The following is a 17405-nucleotide window of genomic DNA, read 5'->3' as shown; positions in this document are numbered from 1 at the left end:
AGCTGTTCTGACTGAGCAATAATATCAGGGCTCTCTCAGCTTCACCTACCTCACAGGGTATCTGTGGTGGGGAGAAAAAAGGGAAGGTGACTGTAAGCCACTTTGAGACTCCTTCGGTTAGAGAAAAGCGGCATATAAGAACCCACTTTTCTTCTTCTTCAGTAATATCAGGGCTCTCTCAGCCTCACCTCCCTCACAGGGTGTCTGTTGTGGGGAGAGGAAAGGGAAGGCAAATGTAAGCCGCCTTGAGACTCCTTTGGATAGAGAAAAGTGGAATATAAGAACCAACTCTTCTTCTTCCTCCTCCTCCTACTGTACCATTCTTTGTATCTCAGGGGGGAAAAGGGAACTACTCTGTAGTAAATTGGGAAAGGGTTGGTTTTACCTATACCACTTACAATGCCGTGCCAGGCCCAGCTCCAATTCTGTTAAAAGGAGAAGTCAATCAGTTTGTCGACATCGCTGCCCTACTAGTCGAACAGAATGCAAACCCAAAGCAATGATGATTGAACATGAAGTTTTCAAATGATAACACACCCGAGAAAGAGGGAATGATGGCTGCAGCCTGGCATTGTGCCAGCCCTGAAATCCCTGCCAATTTTCTGCATATTTCTGCCTTCTGTTGACAATGCAAATGGCACGAGTTGACCTCAAATTGTTCATGTTTCAACAATTCTGGGGGAAGAAATCTGCTTTAAAATGTGATCTGGTACTCGGTCGGCAGTGTTATGTCGCATAATGCGCTCTGATGTGACTGGCTCTGTCATGTGGGACATATCACAGCAGGAGAAGTCATCCAAAGGAGACTTTTCCATTAGAAGAAATGTTAGCTTGAAAGCATCTCCTTTTTTTAAATGGGGATTTTTAAATAATGAAAAGCCAGAGCGTCTAAGTGTAGAACACATTAAAAAGTCACTAAAATTCGCATTTGGGCAGGCTCATGACTTGTGCTAAAGAGTTTGACAAGCATTTGCAAGAGAATTAAACCACCTTGGGAGCTGTGGAAGACAGCGATCCCCGGGGGGACACCTGTAGGGGCCGTGGCTCCTGCCTATGTGTTTCCTGGCAGACATTCACTTCTTGTGCCTTGAGGATAAATGCAGGGGGACTCAAAAGGAACAGAAAGGGAAAGGAAGATTGCTTCAGGTCGCTCCCTAATCACAAGGCATCAGATCAGGCTTTCTCAACCAGGGTTTTAATTCTTGATTTTTATTTATTTATATATCCAATTTTTATCCTGCCACTTTCCGTAGATTCGGGAACTTCTTGACAACTCTGGAATGGCTTCCTGAATGAGTGGGAGACCATTAGCTAGATAAAAAGGACAGTCACACATTTTTCCTGTGAAAGGAAAATAATTTCTCCAGCAAAATAGGCTCTTTTTTCAGTTAAAAAATCCATGTTAGTTTCATGTTCTGATGAAGAATAATTCTCCCATAAATTTTTGCGGCCCATTTGAAGATGGACTGTGCTTCCATGGCAGAATACCTGTGTGGCTTGCAGAAGGTCCCAGGGATAATCCCTGACATTTCCAGTTAAAAGGACCCAGTAGGGGGTGATGTGAAAGACCTCTCCATGTTTCCCTGGGAGCCACTGCCAATCAGTGTAGACCACCATTTCCCAACCTTTTGACTGTTGAGGAGCTGCTGAGATAATTTTACAGGCTTCGAGATGCCCCCGGAAGTGATGTCAGCTGGCCACACATTCCAGCCACACTCCCCGGAAGTGTCATGTGACCAGAAGTGACCTCACCACCGCAGGCTCAAGGAGGACTACTGGGGGCAAAGAAAGTAGGCAGTTTCAAGTTGGAGTAGGTATTTAGGCTCAACCCCCTCTCAGCCTCAGAAACTATGAGCAAATTCGCTCATACTTGGAAGGGGTAGCAATGGAAGCGGCTGGTTCCCTAGCTTGCAGCTGAGCCCATTAAGGCAGGAGAGGAAAAGCAGTAGACCCCTCCAAAGCTCCTGTGGTCCTCTGGGGGTCCACTGACCCCTGGTTGGGACTCCCTGGTGTAGTCAGTCCTGAACTTGACAGCGTGATGGTCTACCACAGTGGGTTTCATCAGTTCCTTTCTAATAGTTGCATGCAAAACTGCATGTATGTTGTTTCAGAAGAGGCGAATTTCCCAGCTTTTCTACATCTTAGTATAAGCATATAGAATATTCACTATCTAAAGTGCTGACAAGTTTGTTAGCTCAAGGCTGATTCTCAAAGGAATGAGGAAGTAGATTATCTTTCTCCTTTCTGTAGAACTGGCTTAATTGGCTGGTATCTTGTGAATTAACTCCACCTTTTCTTCTTTCAAGCATCCACATAAACTGTCTGTAAGCTGGTTGCTTCATGTGACACAGTTTTCACTAGCCAAGAATACTCGATCCCTAATTTCCAGACAATTTCCCAAGGCTACTTCTAGGGAACATATGTATTCCCCGCCCCCTGTTTGAGAACATATATATTCATTCTGAGCCTTCTTGTCATGTCTTTGCTAGTTTTCTTGTTCTGTGTCTTATTCCACCCAACGAAGAGAGCTTTGACTCACAGAAGACTTTCCCTGGAAATTTTAACTGATTTTTAACTGTATTTAAATTTATTGCATATTTTTAGAATGTATGTATTCTGTTGATAACGTAATCTTTTTGAGAAACGGCAGAATAAAAGTAAAAATATAATTAAGTTAGAAGCAGGAAATCATTTGTTTGTTTTAATGTGCAGAATCTCCTCACTGTGGCAGTTATAATGTATACAGGGGCTAAAGTTCAAACACTACCGTCACCACATATCAGCATATAGCCCCCCCTGTTCATGATTCAGTCCTTGTAATGCTACAGCAGTCTGAGGGGCAGGCTGTGCCATCTATGCTTCCAAAAATCCACTGTCATTATTAGTCAGTTCGTAACAGTGTAGCAAACAGGTAAGTTAGGGCTTGTCTGTGAGATGTAGTCCATTTTGTTTTTTGCAGTGCTGATGTATTTTTTGTATTAATATAATTTTTTATTTTAATATAGATATAGAAAAGAACAAGGAAAGGATATATTTGATTATTTACAGGTTATGTGCCATTTCCCTTTTAGATGTCATTAGTTTGGTTAGAAGAAAGGAGATGACAACGTTTTCGTGATTGCCAAGAAGTACCAATCTTCCATTCATGAACAGGTGACTCTGCCTTGTACTGAATCAGAACATTGGTCCATCAAAATAAGGACTGTCTACTCAATCTGTCATTGCCTCTCCAGGGAATTAGGCTGAGGACCTTCCCGTAACACACAATCTGATCCTTAATTGAAGGTGTCAGGGATCGAACCTGAGACGTTCTGCATGCCAAGAAGATGTTCTACTACTGAGCCTATCCCAGGGTAATCATGGAACTCAGCACTGTTGGCAGAGTAGATATGAGACACAGGAGCAGAGCACCAAGCTAATTTAAAGAATAAGATTGTTTTATTTAGAAAAGAAACAACTTTTTTTGGGGGGGGGAGGGGGAAGTTCCTAGCTGTCTTATTGCCCTGTTCTGTTATTCATTCTTCTGATGTGTAGGCAAGCAGGGAGGAAGTGCGCTCAAAGGAGCAGGAAGTCTCCAATGAGCCAATCAGGTCACAGGAGGAGATATTTAAAAAAAGTATCAGGAAGTTCCTATCTAACCATATTAACTACACATCTTGTCTGATGCCCCCTGTAGAGTATTCTTCATAGTCTTTTGAATCATGCACACTCAGGATCTTGTATATTCAAACAAGCATCACCTCTAACCATATGTGAGGGCTGAGTCATATAATATCATGTCCTCATGGCTCTCATGAAGACTTTGCATGAACATGTAATAGGAGTTCTGTTTGATTTTTAAAAACTGATTTTTATTTGTTTCTATTATTACTTATAAAGACTGGAAATGTTCTACTGTTCAGTTCAATTCATGCTTTACTCATTATGATCAATGGTCACCACAATGCAACTTAACCACAGGAACAGAATACAAATAATCTCATTTATTTGCTTAGTTGTTGACTTCATTTATATTTATTTGTTACAACTATTATTTACTAAAATATTGGTACCTCTTGGCTCTTAGTCTGACTTTGCTGAATGGCCAAATTAAGTGGCTTACCATAATTCAAAACGCTAACAAACATTAGTACAATAAACACATGCCAATGAAATCAAATAGCTTAAAAACTCTCTAAAGATTCCCAAACATTTAAACTGTAGCAATATTCATTTTATAAAAATGCTATATTGAACAGTTTCATTTTTGTCCACATTTCTGCATTAAAAATAAGCAAATACACAACATTTTGGGGACAAGGTTATTCCAAGGAAGTGGAGAATTTTAAACATGTTAGTAAAATAGGGTCAGTTAAAAACTCTCATCAGGAGATATTTACTGTAAAGCTTTTTGACTACATGGTGCCAACTTGGTGCCGTGGTTAAAGGTGGTGGCTTCTAATGTGACCAGTGAGGTTTGATTCCCTGCTCCTCCACATGCAGCCAGATGGGTGACCCTGGGCTCGACACAGTCTGGATAGTGTTGTTCTTACAGAGCAGTCCTGTTAGAGCTCTCTCAGCCTCACCTCCCTCCCAGGGTGTCTGTTGTGGGGAGTGGAAGGCAAGGCAATTGGAAGCCACTTCGAGACCCCTTTGGGTAGAGAAAGGTAGGGTATAAAAAGCAACTCCTCTTCTTCTACAATATAAAACTTAATATTCAGTGTTTTCCACTGTTCTCAAGGGACACACAGAGTGACAGGTATCCAAGAGAACATTATACTATCCGAAATCCACACAATATGCCTGTAAATGCCTCCCTCAAAGAAGAGAAAGTGAAGGTCAGGAATTATGCCTACTAAGACTGATTGGATTTAATGGATTTAAATAGGCTGAGAAAACACTGACTCAGTCATCCAGAACATTTTGGGAGAAAGTGATACTATTTAATTTATTTATTTTACAAATTTCATACCCTGCCTCTCTGCCCTCAAAAAGGCCACCAAAGTGGCTAAGAAATTAAAACATATTCAAAATCTGTAAGCCGCTTTGAGCCTCCTTCGGGTAGGGAAAAGCGGCATATAAGAACCAACTCTTCTTCTTCTAAATCCAGAGCTAATATACATATCTAGTAAAAAATCTGACTTAAGTCTATCCAGGTTACTACATAACCCATAGTACACTGCAACCGTCTAGGCTTGGGAGCAAGCCAGACACAGGAACACGCTGAAACACCCTGACCAGACACACTGCTAGGACAGAATCCATCTTGGACACCAGGACATGTCCTTTGCTACAGGTTGCAATTTCAGGTTCCTATGGAATCTGATTACCACCCTCCCCCAGTTTTGCTGATAGAGTGGTCTGGCCAGAACTGGTTTGGCCAGGGGCTATTGGCCAATTTCTTTGTCTTTGCACATCACTCATTCTTGGCCCATCTGCTAGGGGAAATGTCTTCCCCAAACCCTACAGCTAGACCCACTGAGACATGGCTCCCTTTTCTTAGACCCATTAACATCTTTGTCTAAGGCCATCAATATCCATCTCCTACTTGGGCCAGCAGTTGCCCAACACCAGGCTCAGTGGAAATTTCCAACTAGCCTCCCACCTCTTGCATCATGTAGGACAGCTCCCACAAACCCTATATAAACAATGGCCTTAACAAGCCCCTGTGCGCATTTCAGATATGGGACTCATCTGAACACCCTGCATGGGTTCCCCGTGCGGCCTGCTTTCTCTTGCCTATTATCTCTACAGGAAAGGTAACTATACTGGATCCTCTGTTCCCACTCTATTCCTCTCTGACTGCTTTGTTAGTGTGTTAGCTATTTTGTATATTTTATTATTTTATTTTCAATAAAGCTTATATGTACTATTTTACCATTTACATTTGTGTATGCCTTGAGTTCCTACGGGTGGAATTACCCTTGTATACATAGGCAATGATCCTAGAATGCTAGTTACCCTCCTCTCACTATAATTGAGCTATCTTCATAGATAGCTCAATTATATCATGCTTTTGATAAGGTTCCCCGTGATGTTCTGATGGATAAATTGAAGGACTGCAATTTGGATTTTCAGATAGTTAGGTGGATAGGAAATTGGTTAGAGAACCGCACTCAAAGAGTTGTTGTCAATGGTGTTTCATCAGACTGGAGGGAGGTGAGTAGCAGGGTACCTCAGGGCTCGGTGCTCAGTCCGGTACTTTTTAACATATTTATTAATGATCTAGATGAGGGGGTGGAGGGACTACTCATCAAGTTTGCAGATGACACCAAATTGGGAGGACTGGCAAATACTCCAGAAGATAGAGACAGGGTCAGAAGATAGGGTCAGAAAAATGAAAAGCATGACTACTGGATGGGGGATATGCTTCTAGGTAACATTGTGTGTGAACGAGACCTTGGGGTACTTGTGGATTGTAAGCTAAACATGAGCAGGCAGTGTGATGCAGTGGTAAAAAAAGGCAAATGCCATTTTGGGCTGTATCAACAGGGGCATCACATCAAAATCACAAGATGTCACAGTCCCATTGTATACGGCAATGATGTGGCCCCTTCCAACTCTATGATTCTATGATTCTATGATTCCCCACCATCTCTAAGACACATGTTCTAGGGCATGTGTCCATGCGATTCGGGTAACACCATGGGGGACAGAGCTGTGGCAGAAAGGTTCCGCCACAAAGGGGGGTGGTGTGTGTTTTGGAGGAAGGTTCTCACACAATCCCACCTTCCTGCAAAAAACAACAAAATGTCCATTCTACCCTGCAGTGCCTCAAAGTGCTGCAAAGCCAACTGGGGCAGTTTTCAGTCCTTCTTGGCATCCCAGAATGGGGAGGACATCCACATGGGCCTCCTCCAGACTAGGCTCCAGTGGCCCCCAGAGCAAAAAAGGGAACAAGGATTCTTTCTCATTGTCTTCATACAGGGCAATTCTGCACCAGGCCTATTCTGCACCAGACCCAAGAATGTGCCAGACCAGCAGCAATGCTATGTGGAAACAAGAATTAGCCCCACTTCCTTATGAGTGCCCTCCTAGCTTTTTCCTCCCATGTAGAATTGGCCTCAGAGGGGCTTACTCTCAGGAAAGTATGCTTAGTTATCAATGGTTATAAGGGCCATGGCTCAGCCTCTCTTTGGCATGCAGAATGCCCTGAGTTTAATGCTCGGCAACTCCAGTGAAATGATCAAATATTACATGATGGACCCTGGAGAACAGCTACCCAGTAGACAATACTGACCTTGATTTTCCATCACTTGGTGTAGTGGTTAAGAGCAGTGGCTTTTAATCTGGTGAGCTGGGTCTGATTCCCCGCCCCGCTCTTCCACATGAAGCCAGCTGGGTGACATTGGGCTTGTCACAGCATGGATATAACTGACACAGTTCTCAGAGCTCTTTCAGACTCTCCTATCTCACAGGGTGTCTGTTGTGGAGGGAGGAAAGAGAAGGCGATTATAAGCTATTCTTCTTCATATGAGGCAAAGTCATAAAACAAAAAACACATTTTAAAAATCCTATAATTAAACCATTGGCCAGTAAGGATTGGCCACTCAGGGAAACCATAGAATCATAGAGTTGGAAGGGACCTCCAGGGTCGTCTAGTCCAACCCCCTGCAGAATGCAGTAAATTCAACTACCTGCCCACCCATGTGACCTCAGTTCCATGTCCAGAGATGCATCCCCCAAAACATAATCCCTGACGAGTCTGGCTTGAAGGAAATTTGCCTTCCAGCCCCAAAGTGGCTCTCTATGTTACCTTGGGCATACAAGAAAGCACCACGAGAGCCAAGCCACTGACAACAATTCCTTCTTCCCACCTCCTCACAATCTGCCTAAGTTCACAGAATCAGTATTTCTGTCAAATGGTTATTTAGCCTCCGCTTAAAACCTTCCAAAAACAGAACCCAAAAAAATATTTTCACTTGCTGTCATGAGATAGAACAGAAGCGGATAGACAAGTCTTCCTGCCAATAGAATTCCAGAACTTTGATACCATGTGACTGAGATTCTGAAAAGGCTGTCTGGTGAGCTGCCATTCTCCTAAGCTCAGAAGGGAGGGCACCCAAACAAGGAGTCTGGAGAGTAGTGGTTGACTAGGTTCATGAGGGAGCAGGCAGTCCTTAAGGTATGTTGGTCCCCAACCATGCAGGACTTTAATGGTCAACATCAGCCCCCTGAATTGTGCCTGGAGGCAGTGTAGATGGACCAGGATTGGAATGATATGGCTCTTACAACTCACTCTAGCCAATGGCTTAACTACAGCATTCTCCACCAACAGACATTTTCAAACATTTTTCAAGGCCAATTCTTCATGCTTGGCTCCCGTTAAGTTGAGAGGTTCTTCAAGGACACCATACTTCTACCAGATAATGCAACATCCATTCTTGTCCATCTTCTATAAGCCATTTGCTTTGCAATACACAGATTTGGGGAAGGAACTTTTGGGCAAATGATGCAATCAGCAGCACAGGATGATCAATAAAAGAGAAGAGCTCACCGCCACTAAGTCATGACAAATTTTCCTGACAGTAAGCCCTGCTAAATAACAGGAGATTTATCTACAAGTGAACCTGGATAGGATCACTCCTAAGTACGTGCTTACAAGACATGATGTTCCTTTTTGCTAGAGCACAAAGAGATTGTCAAGAGAGAGAGAGAGAGAGAGAGAGAGGGAGAGGGAGAGGGAGAGGGAGAGAGAGAGGGAGAGAGAGAGAGGAGGAAATTTTACAGTTTGTCAATGCTAACAGAGAGGAAAGGAACAAGCACCTCACGCAACGTGTATGAGTTATTTTGTTGCTCTGAGGATGCATATACCCTGCTTCTCCCATGCCATCAACATCTGAGCCCATGAGGTAATGCCCGTTGGTCCTTCTGTCTCAGGAAAGGCTTTCCAGAAATCAAAGCCCTCCTTGTAGTACCGCTGCAAGCGATTTCTTGGTTGGCTGCCAACTTGGACTGGGTCCTTATCATGGTGAAGTGCCAGCTTGGTGTAGTGATTTGGAGCACGGACATCTTATCTGGTCAGCCAGGTTTGATTCCCCGCTTCCCCACATGCAGCCACCTGGGTGACCTTGGGCTTGCCACAACACTGATAAAGCTGTGACTGAGCAGTAATATCAGGGCTCTCTCAGCCTCACCTCCCTCACAGGGTGTCTGTTGTAGGGAGAGGAGAGGGAAGGCGAGTGTAAGCCACTCTGAGACTCCTTCAGGTAGAGAAAAGCAGCATATAAGAATAAACTCTTCTTCTTTTTCAGTAATATTAGGGCTCTCTCAGCCTCACCTCCTTCCCAGGGTGTCTGTTGTGCAGAGAGGAAAGGGAAGGCAGTTGTAAGCCGCTTTGAGACTCCTTCAGGTAGAGAAAAGCAGGATATAAGAACCAACTCTTCTTCTTCAGTAATATCAGAGCTCTCTCAGCCTCACCTTCCTTACAGGGTGCCTGTTGTGGGGAGAGGAAAGGAAAGGCGATTGGAAGCTGTTTTGGGACTCCTTCAGGTAGAGGATATAAGAACCAACTCTTCTTCTTCTTCTTCAGTAATATCAGGGCTCTCTCAGCAACCACCTCACAGGGTTTCTGTTGTTGTACACCGCTTTGAGACTCCTTTGGGTAGAGAAAAGTGGCATATAAGAACCAACTCTTCTTCTTCCTCACAAGGAACATTTTCAAAAACCTTTTTTTTTTGTCTGTGTAAAAATTGGAACATTTCCTTTGTCTATGGAATTCATTTCTAGGTTATTCAAGCCTTGCTAGAAGAGTGCCCAGTTCTGAATTCGGCATATATGAACTGAACCCTTATTTTTAACCTATAACAACGAGGATCCTCACCTCGGAACCCACCACAAACCAGCTAGTCTGGGAGTGGTGGGTAACAAATCAAATAAACAAACAAAAATAAACTGCTTGGAGACGGGTAGCACGGAGGGACGATGTCAGAAAAGTAAGAATTTCATATATTTCAAAAGGGTGACTACCCTTTCCCCTGTACTAATTATTGCTATTACTTTACATCAGGGATTGTTCCATGAATGGAAATGTCGTTTAAAAAAATAAAAATCAGAGTGCGTTTAAGAAGAATCGGGAGGGGCCCAATGTCTGATTTCACTGCCTGAGGGAAAATATACAACTGAGGCCCAGGCAACAAAGACTGATTTTTTAACCCTGACTGGGGGATATTCAACTTACATTTTGCTGTTGTTCAGTCGAGTGTTTCTAGCGATCCCACTGAGCAAATCGTGTCCAATCCTCAATGCAAATAGATTCAGTTCCAATTCATTTCATCTCCGTGTTTTACTTATTTGTATCCTGCAGAGTCTTTCTTCCAGAGCACGTTGACTTCATTGCTTTTCCTTTTCCGTTTCTTCATTTGGCTGCCACAGAAACAAATGAGATGATCTAACTGTCAATAAGGTAGGTTTGACTTTGAATGCTATTTCTCTGGAAGGAGAATGACAAGCTGCTATTAATCCTGCATTTTTTTAAAGAAAACCTGGATGGTGTAAAGTTGATGGATTTTGAACTTTGGAAACGGCCACACAGTTCAGAATTACGATACTATTATTATTGTTGGTTTTGTATGTTATTATTATTAATTGTATTTGTGTCTCGTCCCACACCAGAATCTCGGGGTGGCTAATAACATAATTAAGATACAATATAAATATCTCAAAATAGTAAAATACATCCAATTAAAAGACTAGGCAACCAAATCTAACTCCTACTGTCCGCAGACATAAGTTCATCCAGTTGGTTTATGGAGCAATTTCCGGTGCTGTAATGGAAAGTGGGGGAGCTTGTAGGAGGAGGCCCATGAGGTGTATTTTGTTCAATGCACTTAGCAATTGCTGTGGCATTTCTTAGGACAAAGGCCTGGGCCCAGTCTGCACACAATAGATAATGCACTTTCAATGCACTTTAGAAGTAGATTTTCCTGTTCTGCACAGGAAAATCCAGCTGCCAAAGCACATTGAAAGTGCATTATCCTATGTGTGCAGACTAGGCCCTGGTCTCTATGCCTGGTATCTAATGATACCATCAAGGGAAAGAGAAGGTGAGAAAGAAGAGCTTGTTTTTTGTACCCCCTTTTCATTGCCAATCGCCTTCTCTTCCTCTCCCCATGACGAACACCCTGTGAGGCAGGTGGGGCTGAGAGAGCAGAGACAAATTGTGACTGGTCCAAGGTCACTCAGCTGGCTGCATTTGGAGGAGTGGGGAATCAAACCCAGTTGTCCAGATTAGAGGCTGCCACTCTTAATTACTACGCCAAGCGGGCAGCTTTGAAATCTGATACAAGATTTAGATACAGCATCTGACAATGGACTCAGGCATAGAAATACCAATGTAACATACCCAATCCAGTGTGCTTTGGGATATCTTTAATGGTTAAGAGCAGAAGTTTCTAATCTGGCCAGCTGGGTTTGATTCCCAACGCCTCCACATGCAGCCAACTGGGTGGCCTTGGGCTCATCACAGCCCTGATAGTGCTTTTCTTAAAGAGCAATGATGCCAGGACTCTCTCAGACGCTCCTACCTCAGAGTGTCTGTTGTGGGGACAGGAAGGGAAGGAGAATATTAGCCACTTTGAGACTCCTTCTGGTAGAGAAAAGTGGGATATAAAAACCAATTCTTTTGCTTCTTACAGGATCTCCCTTCTTGACAGGGCTGGCAGGAGATAGTAATAGGACCAGCCATGGTTGGGTAGTGCATGGGGTCTTCTAAATGCTCCTAACACTATATGCAGATAATATCATGTATGGTGCTAATCATATAAAGAAAATGAGGCTGAGAAGGGGACATGATGACTCTCTTTAACTATTTGAAAGATTGTCACTTGGAGGAGGGCATGGAGTGGTTCCTAGTGGCTGCAGAGGATAGGATCCACATTAATGGATTTAAATTATGTGGAGAACAATATCAGTTAGATATTGGGGGGAGTGATAATTCACAGCCAGATTAGTTCAGCGGTTGAATGGGCTGCCTAAAGAGGTGGTGAGCTTCCCTTCACTGGTGATCTTCAAGCAGTGGCTGGACAGATTCTCATCCTGGGTGCTTTAGGCTAATCCTGCATTGAGCAGGGGGTTGGATTGGATGGCCCCTTCCAACTCTATGATTCTATCTATCCATCTTTCTATCCTTTCATCCATCTATCCATCCATCCATTGTTCCACTTGGTTTACACTCGGCTATGTTGAAGGACATCAAGGCTGGCTTATCTCATTCTCCTCTCCTCCATTTTATTGTCACAAAAAACCCTGTGAGGTAAATTAGTCCGAGTGTGGGACTCTCAGAGAGGCCACCTAGAAAGCTTTGCAGCAGTGGACACAGATGCAAGAAAGCAGCATGTAATTACCTGTGTTCCATTTCACCTTTCTTCTACAACTGGACCTGGAAGGTATTGCTTCTGTGATCTCTGTGCATCATGGGGATATGGCTCAAGCTAGTATATCATTGAGCATCACTGATAAGAAGTTCTGTGAGCCAATCTGAGAAGGATCCCCCCAAATACCATTGGGCCCCAAAGGGACCTGCTAATCCCACATTGCCTAGCTTGAGTCTTGGTGGGCAGGTAGCTCCAAGTAGTTAATGCCCACTTGTGAGAGGTGTATCGTGCTGAACAATCCACCCTTCTCCTCTCCCTATTGGGTTGGATGTAGAAAATCAGGGGTAGTCAAACTGCGGCCCTCCAGATGTCCATGGACTACAATTTCCAGAAGCCCCTGCCAGCAAATGCTGGCAGGGGCTCCTGGGAATTGTAGTCCATGGACATCTGGAGGGCCGCAGTTTGACTACCCCTGTAGAAAATAGTCAATGTGAGACAATCAAAGCGTCTCAGAAAGGAAACTGCCCTGTTTTGACTCAGAACTAATTGGTGACGGCACAAGGTTCCATTCTTTCCTATGCACCAGAACTTGGCAACAGGAAACATTTCTCCTGCTATTATGTTTATAAGTCATTGCGATCATTATTCGGCTTGCCTGTCCTAAATCATCGAGAAAAGGAAGACTGCCAGCCACAACACTATTATCCCAGTGGGAATCCCTTGCAAAGAGAATGGAAGGTAAAGCAGGGAGGGTTTCTTTTAAGGCAAGAAATAAAAAAGGATAAAACAATAAAAGGCTACAGGGGATTTATTGGAAGAAAGGTTTTGAGTTTTTCCTTTTAAAAGTACATTTAATGTCCTGTGAAGAAAAATGCATTCTCGCTGAAGGACATTTCCTAGATCTGAAAATGAGAAATTAAATTGCTTCCTGATATTTGGATTGTTATCAGGTTGGAGACGGTGGCTGAGGTTTAATACTGAAATATCCATTTCCCCTATAATCTCTCCTGTCCTTTCATCTCTTCAGACAGATCTCCGTCTTTGGCCTTGTGGATCCTAAGTCTTAATGGCAAATGTCCTATTCTTCAGCATTTTCAGAAACTTATTTTCTGAGGTAACTGTTGAATGTCCTATTGATAAATGAATGTCCTATAGAGAAATAGGACATAAACAATTAAAAATCAGGAATACTGGAAGATCCTGTGGCAAAGGACAGGATGGATGAAATCTAGATACCTTTTGAGAATAGGGCTTAAATCTAACTGAAGCAGAAGGGAATTTCCATGTAAAGAATATAAGAACTAAATACAATATGCCATGAATGAAAAAAAAAACTCTGATTATTTTTTAAAGTTTTTATTGTTTCCCATTAGTATAAGTACAACTTTAAATAGGGCCTGAAGAAAACAGGAACTAGATAGGCCCTTTAAAATAACCAACAACAAAAGGCAATGTTTAATACTCCACTTTTCTCTCCTTTAAGGGGACACAGAGCAGGTTATAATTGGGAATAGGCACAAGCTGGAAAACAGTGGTTCGTGTTGGTTCATGGTTTGTGGCCAAACCACAAATTGAACCTAATTGGATGGGGAGGTCTACTTCAAACTAAACCAGTTCATGTTTGTGGACCCCAAAACCCTGTTGACCGTGACAAAAATCCCTTTAAAAAGGTTTGTAGAAGCACCCCCCCCCAAAAAAAAAGCTGAGCACCAGAGAGCAATTTGCTTCCAACTGCTCTGCTGTTTGTTCATTTGTTTGGCTTTTTTGTATGATTCTTTAAAGGGACTGTACAAGACCGACATCCCCCACCCAAAAAAACAGGTAAGTTATGAGGAGGCACTGTATTTTGCAGGTTTGGCAGGGAACAGAAATCAAGTTTTCAGAGAAACCTCTACTATCTACTCTATTCATGAGCCAACAGAAATATCTTTAGAATTCTATGGATGTTCATGATGGTAGACCTTTCACAAGCTTCAGTTCACGAACCACAAATCTGTGGTTCAGGTCATGTCCATCCTTATTTACAATCATCTTTTCCTTTGTCTCCCTACAACAGGTATCTTTTGAGGTAAATGGGGATGAGAGAGTTCAGAGAGAACAGGGAGTAGCCAAAGCAGGCTTCATGTAGAGGAGTGGGGAATCCCAGTTCTCCAAGTTAAAGTCTGCCACTCTGAACCACTAAACCATGCTAATCTATATTCAGGCCAAGTCTGATACCTCAACTTATTGTTCGACTAGGCAGCAGTAGCCAAACTGTGACTCTTCAGAAGTCCATGGACTACAATTACCATGAGCCAGCAGTTTGGGCAGAAGCATTTAAAGGCCATGCCAAGCAACTGATCATAACTGATCTGCTTCTTGGCACTCTCCCCACTGCCTTCCTAGACGGGACATGAGAAAGTGCTGGGAAGAGGGGCAGGAGAGATTTAAAGGGTACACCCAACATCTGATCTGTTATGATCAGCTACTGGGTGCACCCTTTAAATGCCCCCATCTTCCCAGGAGGCAGAAAGCATCTCTGCTGCCTGGGAAGGCTGGGGGAGGCATTTAAAGGACACATCAAGCAGCTAATCATGACAGCTGAGAAGTATGGTGCACTCTCCCCCTTGTCTTCCCAGGCAGTGGCTTAGAATGCTGGGGGGCAGGAAGCCTTTAAAGTGGGGGTTGTCAACCCCTGGTCTGCAGCCCAGTACCGGGCCACAAAGTCCTCAGTACCGGGCCGCTGGTGGCCGTGCCTGCCTCTTCCACCTCTCCCCTCCCGGCTGTGAGAGGCTCGCCCACCATAGCGCAGGCAGGCAAGACGGAGAGAGAGATTTCTGAAGAAGAAGCAGGAAACAGGAAGTTGTGCATAAGAGACTAGGTCTACCTCTAAAGGAACAGCATCACAGAGATCATAAAGGTAAATGGTCAGTGTTCCTATCTGTCTTACTGACTCTATAGTAAGGAATCTTCCCCTTCTTCAACCTGAGACCAGAGACATCATGGGCACAATTTCCAGCACAGTGTACTACAAGTTCATTTTTACCTAGCTGCTTTTATATTGTTGTCATACCCTTGCATTGATGGATTCGGGTTCTTTTCTGACTCAGATACGCTGAACCATCCTACATTCAAATGGTCTGGGTGGCCGAATCACAATTCTGCCTCTAATCAGCCCATTTAAATGCACCACCGCCACTTTCTCTGGTATTACCTGAGAAGGCAGAGGGGAGAGTGTGCATTTTGCAGCTGGTAATGAAAAAAAGCTCAACCCACTCCCTTTAAATTCATCCCCAGCTGTTCAGTGCACTAGCTGCTTTTTTAAAATGACCACCTGCGAAGGTGAGGCAAGCATTTAAAGCTGCCTGCAAAGGTTGGGTGAGCATTTAAAAGTAGCAGCCAGTGCACTGAACAATGATAATGACAGGCACTCCACCCATCCCCCTTAAATCCCTCCCCAGCTGGGGAGGGATTTAAATGGATCCGGCAAGACACCTATTATTAAGTGTTTAGGAGGTGCTTTCTTTCCCACTCCCCTTGTTAGGCAGCAGAGACACTGCTGCCTGGGAAGGGGGGAAACAGAAGGCTGGGAAGGGAAAGAACAGAAGTGTGTACACAAAAAGCCCCCAAACATTTCATATTTGGCCAAATCAATTCATAGAATCATAGAGTTGGAAGGGGCCATACAGGCCATCTAGTCCAACCCCCTGCTCAACGCAGGATTAGCCCTAAGCATCCTAAAGCATCCAAGAAAAGTGTGTATCCAACCTTTGCTTGAAGACTGCCAGTGAGGGGGAGCTCACCACCTCCTTAGGCAGCCTATTCCACTGCTGAACTACTCTGACTGAGAAAAACTTTTTCCTGATATCTAGCCTATATCGTTGTACTTGAAGTTTAAACCCATTACTGCGTGTCCTTTCCTCTGCAGCCAGCAGAAACAGCATCCTGCCCTCCTCCAAGTGACAACCTTTCAAATACTTAAAGAGGGCTATCATGTCCCCTCTCAACCTCCTTTTCTCCAGGCTGAACATTCCCAAGTCCCTCAACCTATCTTCATAGGGCTTGGTCCCTTGGCCCCAGATCATCTTCGTCGCTCTCCTCTGTACCCTTTCAATTTTATCGATGTCCTTCTTGAAGTGAGGCCTCCAGAACTGCACACAGTAATCCAGGTGTGGTCTGACCAGTGCCGTATACAATGGGACTATGACATCTTGTGATTTTGATGTGATGCCTCTGTTGATACAGCCCAAAATGGCATTTGCCTTTTTTACCGCTGCATCACACTGCCTGCTCATGTTTAGTTTACAATCCACAAGTACCCCAAGGTCTCGTTCACACACAGTGCTACCTAGAAGCGTATCCCCCATCCAGTAGGCATGCTTTTCATTTTTCTGACCCAGATGCAGAACTTTACACTTATCTTTATTAAATTGCATCTTGTTCTCATTTGCCCATTTTTCCATTGTGTTCAGATCTCGTTGAACTCTGTCTCTATCTTCCGGAGTATTTGCCAGTCCTCCCAATTTGGTGTCATCTGCAAACTTGATGAGTAGTCCCTCCACCCCCTCATCTAGATCATTAATAAATATGTTAAAAAGTACCGGGCCAAGCACCGAACCCTGAGGTACCCCGCTACTCACCTCTCTCCAGTCTGATGAAACACCATTGACAACAACTCTTTAAGTGCGGTTCTCTAACCAATTCCCTATCCACCTAACGATCTGAAAATCCAGATTGCAGTCCTTCAACTTATCCATCAGAACATCATGGGGAACCTTGTCAAAAGCTTTACTAAAATCCAAGTAAATGACATCAACCAAATTTCCCCGATCCAGCAAACCTGTTACTTGGTCAAAAAGGAAACTAGGTTGGTCTGGCAGGACCTGTTGGAGACAAATCCATGCTGACTTCCTTGGATCACCAAATTGTCCTCCAGATGTTTGCAGATCGCTCCCTTTAATATCTGCTCCATTATCTTCCCCACAACAGAGGTCAGACTCACTGGTCTGTAGTTTCCCGGGTCATCCTTCCTCCCTTTTTTGAAGATCGGAATAACGTTTGCTCTTTTCCAGTCCTCCGGGACATCTCCAGTCCTTAAAGAGGTTCCGAAGATGATGGACAAGGGCTGTGCAA

General features: G+C 43.7%; 1 long non-coding RNA gene across 4 annotated transcripts in view; it reads right to left on the bottom strand.

Annotated features, from left to right (window-relative positions):
- Positions 1 to 17405, bottom strand: part of LOC143843952 (uncharacterized) — an 84035-nt gene that overhangs the window by 50135 nt on the left and 16495 nt on the right. For 3 of the 4 annotated variants that reach the window (XR_013233759.1, XR_013233760.1, XR_013233758.1), the window contains exons 2-3: positions 10160 to 10344; positions 7220 to 7402 (exon numbers count right to left, since the gene is read on the bottom strand). This is a non-coding gene — a long non-coding RNA (uncharacterized LOC143843952). Of the gene's footprint in view, positions 1 to 3830; positions 4631 to 7219; positions 7403 to 10159; positions 10345 to 17405 lie in introns of those variants that run through there. The other variant, XR_013233761.1, reaches the window with a different exon arrangement.

This window comes from Paroedura picta, chromosome 8, assembly GCF_049243985.1.
Source record: "Paroedura picta isolate Pp20150507F chromosome 8, Ppicta_v3.0, whole genome shotgun sequence".
Classification (NCBI taxonomy): Eukaryota; Metazoa; Chordata; class Lepidosauria; order Squamata; family Gekkonidae; genus Paroedura; species Paroedura picta.
This window is presented reverse-complemented; position numbering and strand designations above follow the sequence as displayed.